Source organism: Bidens hawaiensis, unplaced genomic scaffold (assembly GCF_021521415.1).
Source record: "Bidens hawaiensis isolate Kalapana, Puna unplaced genomic scaffold, B.hawaiensis_p1.1 tig00003241_1, whole genome shotgun sequence".
Taxonomy (NCBI): Eukaryota; Viridiplantae; Streptophyta; class Magnoliopsida; order Asterales; family Asteraceae; genus Bidens; species Bidens hawaiensis.
This window is the reverse complement of record NW_027491177.1, coordinates 460,001-469,852: the sequence shown is the minus strand read 5'-3', so window position 1 is coordinate 469,852 and position 9,852 is coordinate 460,001. Positions and strand designations below refer to the sequence as shown.

The 9,852-nt window shown below is 39.9% G+C and overlaps 1 pseudogene across 1 annotated transcript in view; it reads right to left on the bottom strand.

The window, feature by feature from the left end:
• Window positions 1–7,786: 7,786 nt before the first annotated feature.
• LOC143622685 (SNW/SKI-interacting protein pseudogene) overlaps window positions 7,787–9,852 on the bottom strand; it is a 2,374-nt pseudogene continuing 308 nt past the window's right edge. The window contains exon 2 of the transcript XR_013151766.1: window positions 7,787–9,573. The product of XR_013151766.1 is annotated as an SNW/SKI-interacting protein pseudogene (transcript). The remainder of the gene's footprint in view (window positions 9,574–9,852) is intronic.

The window sequence follows — 9,852 nt, the reverse complement described above, 5'->3', positions numbered from 1 at the left end:
GCTACTCATTTCCAAGGTGAAACCTTGAGGAGGACAAGGTCGTCGACTTCGAATTCCAAGGGTCGTCGTCGCTTATCATCATAAGACTTTTGGCGACTTCTAGCAGTAAGTAGATTATTACGAATTAGAGATATTTTGTCGGTGGTATCTTGTACCATTTCGGGTCCAGTGAGCTGATGCTCACCGATCTCGTTCCAAAAAATAGGAGAACCGCATTTACGGCCATAGAGCGCTTCGAATGGAGCCATTTTGATGCTCGAATGATAACTATTATTGTATGAAAACTCAACCAATGGAAGATGAGTATCCCAATTACCACCAAAATCAAGCACACAAGTTCTTAGCATGTCCTCAAGGCTTTGAATGGTTCTTTCCGACTGACCATCTGTTTGAGGATGATAAGCGGTGCTAAGATCTAGACGGGTTCCCAAAGCAGTTTGAAGCGAATTCCAAAAATGGGACACGAAACGACCATCAAGGTCAGATATAATACTCAAGACCATGGCGACAAACAATCTCGCTGACATAGATTTGAGCGAGCTGATCGATCGAATGCTTTTCCCGAATGGGAATGAAATGAGCTGATTTGGTTAATCGATCGATGATTACCAAAATGCTATCATGTTGCCTCTTGGTGGTTGGAAGTTTTGTGACGAAGTCCATCGTAATGTTCTCCCACTTCCAAACTGGAATAAAAGGTTGCACGAGCAAACCAGCAGGTTTTTGATGCTCGGCTTTTACCTTAGCACATGTTAACATTTTCCGACATAGATAGCGATATCTTTCTTCATGCCGGGCCACCAGAAAGTAGTTCGAAGGTCGAAATACATTTTATCTGCACCGGGGTGGATAGAATATCGTGACTTGTGAGATTCGTCCATTATAAACGTGCGAAGATTGTCACGATCTGGGACCCAAAGGCGGTTAAGAAAATAGAGCAAACCATCACGCTTGGTTTCGAGTTGGAGTTCAGCACCACACGACATCTCTTTGTACATATTGCCTTCAGTGACGGAGATGTGTTGGGCTTCAAAGATACGTAGCTGAAGATCATTTTGGATAACATTTCTTACAAGAAGAATGCTTTTGACATGGGTTTGGCGACTAAGGGCATCAGCTACTACGTTTGCTTTACCGGGATGGTAACGTATTTCACAATCGTAGTCACTAAGAAGTTCAGCCCATCGTCGTTGCCTCAAGTTTAAATCTTTTTCGTCGAAAATATGTTGGAGACTCTTGTGGTCGGTGAATACCACACATTTCGTTCCGTACAAATAGTGTCTCCAAATTTTCAACGCGAATACAACAGCACCGAGCTTAAGGTCGTGTGTCGTATAATTCTTTTCATGAACCTTAAGTTGTCGTGACGCGTAGGCGATGACTTTGCCTCGTTGCATGAGAACGCAACCGAGACCTTGATTCGAGGCATCACAATAGACAACGAAATCCTCGTTTCCTTCGGGAAGTGCTAGGATAGGAGTGTCGCATAGCATACGCTTCAAGGTTTGAAAAGCTTCCTCTTGCTTAGCCCCCACTCATAAGGTTTACCCTTATGAGTTAAGGCGGTGAAGGGTAAAGCGATCTTGGAAAAGTTCAAAATGAAACGACGGTAATAACCAGCGAGACCAAGAAAGGATCGAACTTCCGTGGGTGAAGTCGGGGTCCTCCAATTTTTAACGGCTTCGATTTTAGCGGGATCAACATGAACGCCTTTTTCGTTAACGATATGTCCAAGGAATTGAACTTCGTTTAACCAAAACTCGCATTTGGAAAACTTGGCAAAAAGTTGTTCTTTCTTCAACAACAAGAGGATATCATGCAAATGTTTTTCATGCTCAACTTTAGATTTCGAGTAAATGAGAATGTCGTCAATAAACACGATCACGAACTTATCGAGATAAGGCTTGCATACGCGGTTCATGAGGTCCATAAACACTGCAGGTGCATTGGTCAAGCCGAAAGGCATAACCATAAATTCGTAATGACCGTAATGAGTTCGAAAAGCGGTTTTGGGTATAGCACCTTCATGAACGCGCAATTGGTGATAACCCGAACGAAGATCGATTTTTGAAAAGCAAGATGCACCTTGAAGTTGATCGAAAAGGTCGTCAATTCTAGGCAAAGGGTATCGGTTCTTAATAGTGAGTATATTGAGTTCACGATAATCGATACACATTCGAAAGGAACCATCCTTCTTTTTAACAAAAATAACAGGTGCTCCCCAAGGTGATGAACTTGGGCGGATGAAACCTTTGCTAGAGAGTTCTTGGAGTTGACTCGCTAGCTCTTGCATTTCCGAAGGTGCGAGACGATAAGGAGCTTTGGCGACGGGATTCGCACCAAGCACAAGGTCAATACGGAACTCCACTTTGCGAGTAGGAGGTAAACCAGAAACATCTTCAGGGAAAACTTCGGGAAAATCACGAACTACGGAATGTCTTTTATTGTCTTCTTTTCTTGTTTCTTTCCACGACGTTGGCAAGGAAAGCCACATACTTTTTATGTAAGTATTTTTGGGCTTGAGTGAACGACATAAGCTTGAGTCCCTTGGAAGACTTTTCGCCGAAAATACACAACATCCGATCGTCGTCTAGTGGAATTCGAATATACTTCTCAAAGTACACGACTTCGGCACGATGTTGAGCTAACCAATCCATGCCTACTATGATATCAAAACTTCCGAGTTGCATGGGAATGAGGTCGATGGAAAAATCATAGTCGTTGAGATTTAGAGTACAACCATGAATAACCGAGTCAATCAAGATACTTTTACCATTCGCGACTTCAACCAAAAAGGAACTTTCGAGTTTAGAACGAGACGACGAAAGCATAAGCTCAAAATCAAAAGACACAAAACTCATATCGGCACCGGTATCAAATAAAATGGATGCATAAACGTTATTAACCAAGAACGTACCGTTCACCACATCATTGTTATGCTGAGCTTGATTTGCATCGATCACGAATGCCCTCCCGCGAGCATTGGGGACGACAGGTGTAGCTTAAGAAGTCGAGGCTTGATTGGCTTGAACAGCTTGGTTGGCCATAAGTTACGGAACTGGTTGAAAGGCTTGAGCTTGATAGACTTGAGCAGGGTACACAGGCGGAGTGGCCATTTGGACTTGATATGCGAGTCGGGGACACGCGTTGCGTAAATGACTAGGATCTCCATAATTGAAACACGCTCGAGGGGTGGGGTAAGCTTGAGCAATGGGTTGAGCTTGAGTTAAAGCACGGTTTTGGTTGAAAGTGTGGGGAGTGCGGGGTGGTTTGGTGAGGGTTGGTTGGGTACGCATGAATTCGAAACATGCGCTTAGCAGGTGTCCGTAACGGCCACAATGGGTGCATTGTCGGCAAGGGATGCCGACTTGGTGGTGTCGTTGGCAAATTTGGAAAAACGGGTGTGGACCATGGTAAGGTTTCTTTGGAGGTGGAGCTTGAAGGTTTTGGGTTTGGATTTGGGTTGGTTGGTATTGAGGTTGAGGTGGGTTTTGTTGGGTTAAGGCATAGTTTTGCTTCCGTTTCTTGGAATGGTTGTTGTTGTTGCGATTTGGTTTGTGTGTGGCTTCGGTCGTGACCTCTTTGGAAGGTTCGGCCTCGGTTTTCTCAACACTCTTCTTGCTGCCTTTAAGGGTTCCTGCCTTAACGTGGTTGTCAGACAAGGATGCAGCAAGGACAACCGCCTCGCGAAGAGTTTTGGGGGCACTGATTTGGACTGAGTCTTGGATTTGCCTTGGCAAACCCCGAACATACTTGATAATCCCACGAGAAAGAGGGGTGACAAGATGTGGCACCAAGACGCTAAGCTCATTGAAGCGAGTGGTGTAAGTAGCGTTATCACCACCCTCTTGCTTAAGATTCCAAAATTCCACCTCAAGGTTCATAAGTTCGTTGGGTTGACAAAACTCTTCGGTCATGATTTCCTTAAGTTCCTCCCATGGCAAGGCCATGGCTACATCAGCACCACGAGTGGATTTTTCTTGCACCCACCAAGTTAAAGCTCTTTTCTTGAAGACACTTGAAGCAAAGCGTGCCTTCTTGTCGTCGGGACATTCGATATGGAGGAAAGTACTCTCCATACTTTGGTACCATTCCAGTAGGGCAGTGGCACCTTCAGAGCCATCAAACTTAAGAGGATTCATATCGGTGAAGGTCTTGTAACGACAAGAGTTGGAGTTCGAACCCGAAGTGGCTGAGTTCGAATTGGAAGCAATGGTTTTTTTAATAAATAAATAGATAAAAAAATAAAATAAATTGTTTAGGCATAAGCCTTGGATTTTGTGTATGAATAGGTGTACATGTGACGCTATAAAACATAATAAATTTGAGCGTATTTATGAACTTTTAATAAAAGTGCAGGCACATAGCACATAGGGAATACATGCAATTCAGGGCCCTAAAATAAACTATAACTATACTAGGCCGATACGTCTAACAACCTATCTTATAGTTACGGCTCTGATACCAATCTGTAACACCCCGGCTTTAAGCGGAATACGCCCGGGTGTAACGTACAAATCACTCATAGCTCGTAACACTATTTAAAGCGGCAATAATTATATCATTTCATTTCGTAACGTAACAAGTACACAATTATTCATAATTAAAAATAAAAAAAACACTTCATCAAAACAATAAATAAGTTCTTTATTCAAATATCCTAAGGTATACTAATGATCTTCATCCTTAGCATGCCATCGATTCAACCTGTAGCACGTTGAAAATAATATATTTTTCAACAGTTAAGTGGGTGAGTTTTCATAAGTTTTGAGTATACATATATATAAAAACCACGATTCAACATTCGTAATGTAATAAATATCCAAGCGTAAAGTAGATGAAATCAATAAATATCGTCCTCCCGTTCCTTTAGCCGCGGCCGTTGTAATAGGGGAAATGAGAACCACCTTACGAACAACCAAAGTCGTAACGTTAGACGGCGTAGGTACGTCCCGTCGGACCCTCCCACTATGTGTATGCGTTTGCGTAACTTCCACCATAAAAATAGTAAACACGTTGCAAGCAAGTTCACGTATAATCATAAACAATATGCAAGTATAACATTAACATGTACGCAAATTGTGAATCGGTTTGTAAATAAGCACATAATTAACGAGGTAAAAACTTGTGACATGCTACACCCCAAAAATACTAAAATCGTTAAAATGGGGTTATGAAGAACTCACTTGGAATAGGGAAATACGGTAACGAGGAGATGATAACAATTAACGCAACTAGATGGTTCCGCGAGAAGTCCCGATAATTTGTCCTAGTTATAAGGTATAAACAACATAAATATCTAAAGCGAAAAGAATGAATACAAAACAAAAATAGGTTTATAATAGATTTGAGAATCGTTAGTTTGTTACGTATATTTAAAACGGGTTTTTAAAAGTGTAATTAAAACTTTTATTAGTTTAGTTATTCTTGTAAATCGTATTGGAACATTAAACGAAAACTATAAGTTTAACCATTTAAAATATAAATTCCGGATTACATATATATATATATATATATATATGAAAATGTTAAATAAACTCTATTTTAAAGGTTCGACGGGGTTCGGTTTGGTTAAACGAGTGTGATACAATATTAGATTTAATATAATATAGGATTTATATAAGAAAGATAAATAAAACAAAAAAAAATCAATAAAAACTGGGCCTGGGGGATTCGAACCCGCGCCCCAAGCCGGTTCAGGGTTTTAACAGACGTACACCAGCCAACTAGGCTGGTGGCTTAGTCTGGTTAGAATACAAGAATGAATATATGTATCTTGTATTTCTGGTTTGCCCCAATTCTATTACAAACCTAGTTTGATTAACTCGTTTAATTCGTTACAGTTGATAAAAATTTATTTAGGGCTTTTGATAAGCACGCAGATGCGATCCAAAAGCATGTAACAATTACCTTAATTGATTACGGATTGTACGAGGACGACGAGTTAGGGTTCGCGGCCAGAAGACCGATTCAAACGAGGTTAATAACTGCTTCTTGGATGGAATTGTCTTAGGGTTTTGTTTCGTGATGGTGAGATGATGGTGTGGAGCATTTTAATTGAGTTTAGGACTCGTATTTATAGGCTAACGAGGTCGATTTCAACCCACGTTCATAATTAACGAAAACGATCCGTAATTGATTCATTCTAGCTGTTAATTACGCGTTTAACTATAATAGGAAGGAGCGTGTATGATACTAATCATCCTAATTAATCCAAAACCCGTGATTTATGGGTCAAACGCAATCAAAAACTGGAAGGGGGGGGGGGGCTGTTGGCGACGGAAATGAGAGAAAGAAAAGGGGAAAAATATATATTTTTTTGTTATTTGCAACATGGTCCCTCGAAATTAGTTTGGTGCTCAATTGTGGTGAGTAGTATATTGTAACGGTTATAAGTGGACATAATAGATACTTTAAACGATTATAAATATTTTAATACGAGTCACGCGTAAATAAATATAAAACCGAGTAACATAATTAATAAGTCAACGTTTTATTAAATGCGACGATTCGATTACAAACGAGTAATAAATACGAGTACTAAGACTATACCGAATTGACGAATATCACAACCATGAACCTAAAATCAAGATTAAACATTTGATATATCCACAATGATCGAGCATTTGTGGCCACAATGATTTGATATATCCATGAGAGCCCATTTAAGTTAATCAATTAAAGAATATATACACTCCAAAGTTAGGCTCTCGATTTCCATACTACGCATCACCAAACAAACCATGCAAACGTACCACAAACATACTTACATACTGAACGTAAACTACAAACATAACATACTTTATATATTCATATAACCTTTGATAGGGGTGTAATGTGTCTTTCCCATGATTATTAGACATTATAATCTCCACTAATACATGTAAACATAAAGCTATTGAATCCATACATGTTAATGGTTCCTGTTAATTTTGTATTTTATAAGTTTTATTATATGGTGATCGGAGTCATGAAAGAAAAAAAAGGATAGTATCTTATGTTGGGTATGATTGTAAAAAATCAAACGAACACGGGCAAAACATGTTCATGTTTGTTTGTTTAACTTTAACTAGACAAATGATTGAACACGAGCAGTTAAACGAAAGTGGATTTTTTGTCCATGTTCGTTCGTTAACATCATGAGCATGTTCATGTTCTTTTATGTTGCGTTTGTTAACAGTGTAAACGAATGGTTCACAGACATAAGTGAACACACAAATTTAAAGTAAACTTGAGCATCAATTTTAATACACATTATATGAAGTGATATTTTAGTATCTTAAGAAAAACATAGATTTACATCTACCTCATGTCAAAACTTGGCCACAAATGCAAACGAGAGTAACCATGATTTTACATGTACAAACACATTGCTAGAACATGGTTAATCCCTGTGAAGTGAACAAGGACAAATATAAATGTAGTGATTTAAAATACTTCAAATTCTAAAACAATTTAAAACTAGAAGTACGTACACTTTAATTAAAATTTTTAAATAAGTAGTTTGGATATCACTTATTATTAAATACAAACAATTTCATATTAATGTTTTAAAAGATATATAAAACTGTTCAGATTTTATATAAAACACACTCATGTGACAGCTTATATCTGGAAAATAATAAGATAGTGCATATGAAATAAACTTGCATAGTAGCATCCATAATTTTGAGTAGTTAAACAAACATCCAGTTTAATACAAACTCAAAATACTTAAGACATGTAATGCAAGCAACTCCTTAAGGAACCAAGCCAGCAACTCCTATAAGAACCAAGCCAGCAACACTACGACTGGAATCACTGCCCCTTTTTAAACCCAATACGAGTCCTACCGGACCCTTCATACCCTTCTTGTGGCCCACCCCCACTCGCTCTCATGGTCCCACCACTCCCAATCTTATCAAGCGCTTTCTTCCCATCGTTGACCTCGGTCAAAAACTGATCCAAACCAAACGGGTCATCTTCAAGCACATCCCTCTCAAACTGAACCGGCCCACCCCTCGGTCCGCTCTTCTCACCCGCACCCGTGAACCCCTTATCAGGCTTGAATCGGTCCGTCTTCCTAATCTTGTCAAGTTGCTCATCAGCCCCACCATACATCTCATCATCAGCGTCTTTCTTTGGCCTGTATAAAGTAGATAAGGTCGGTTGTGCAGTAAACAAGCCTTTATCGTATATATTATATTGATCATCGGTTGCAAAACCCGAGTCCATTCCCTTTTCTTGGTTAAATAACCGCTGGTCATACATGACCTCACCACCATGGCCCGACCCGGCTGAAGCCATACCAAGAGCCACTTTTTCACTAATATCACGGTCACAGTCTCGTGTGACCTTACTCTTTTTTCCCATGGCCGCATCTTTAGCTTCCAACCGTCTTTTTCTCTCACGTTCTCTATGTCTTTCTTCTCGGATTTTCTCTCTCTGGATCCGTTCTTCTCTCTCCCCTTTTGTCTCACTCGGCTGGTCTCGAACACGATCGAGCCCACGTTTATCTTTATGTTCGTGTTCAGGCCTCATTGGCACATCGGTGTCCATCATATTGATATCAGGTACGAATGAGCCCGAACCAGTGACGGTGGGACCGGTACCGGTCCTCTCAGATCGGGCTTTTTGGGCCAGTGCGCGTAGTTCTTGCTCTTTTCTTTCTTTTTCTTTCATCATCATTTCTTTCTTGACTTTGGATCTCACTGAAACCTCTTCACGGGCCTGTTGTTCTGATACATATAGAGCTTCTGAAAGCTTTGCAAAGTTATCATTAATTTGAACCTCTTGAAGTCCTCTGCCATCGGCTGCTAAACGCTTATCAAGCGGAATTGTGTACCCTTTAGGATTTTTCCAGTTGGAAATGCAAGGTGGGATTTTCCAATCTTGCTGGTCCTTAACCGTCACAGGTCGTGGTGGCGAGTGCATGATGGGAACAGGGGGTGACCCGTTGGGTTTTGGGACCCGCTTGTATTTATGATTGGGTGGATCTAACGGATCAACTGGCATTTCCTTCATCCTGATGATTCTTTCTTTGGCACCTGAGTTAAAAGCAGCCGATTGCTGTGACGGTTTGTACTTAATAAGCTTTATGTCTTGAGATTTAATTTGAACGTTTTTCGGTTGTGCTGCGCTTAATTTCACGTTTCCATTCTTTTCAAGGGCTTTTATTGTTTCTTGTGTGACTTCTTCAATCTCTTGTTTCTCATAATCTTCTTCATCGTCTTTCAGAATCTTGGGGATGATATCTCTGTGTTGCGAATACACGATCTTTCTAGAATTTTCATTTTGCTTCACTATAGCATCAAATGCTAAAATTCCCCTGTCATCGACAGTAACGGGTAATGTTTTTGGGCCAAGATTTGAGTCTTTTTTCCTACACATATAAAGTGGATATTGTGCATAGTGAATCTCGGAAAATGCTCCACCATCACCAAAATCTTGTGGTTTTGAAGTCCGAGTTTCTTCTTCTGTTGAGGCAGAGTACCTTTGCTTGAACCATGGATCACTTGAATGATCATAGAGTGTCGCAGCAGATGATTTGGCAGGTGGCAATATCTCCTTCAGAACTGTCATTGTTACAAACACCTACAAAAAGAAACATCGGAATAAATCAAAACAGATCCTTGGGTAATATTAATGCTACTGAGCCTTTAACTACCATAACTCAAACAGCATGCATAAATATAATCACGGATTTTCAAGATAATACAATCATCTATACATACACGGCTGATACATAACTAACTATACAAGCGATTCGGCAAATAATTTGTTATAACGTAGAAACTTACTAAACAAGCTAAAACAAAACGACTCGTTTCAAACAGTCAAAACCTGAGTTCACCTTTTTCCGGTTATCAAATT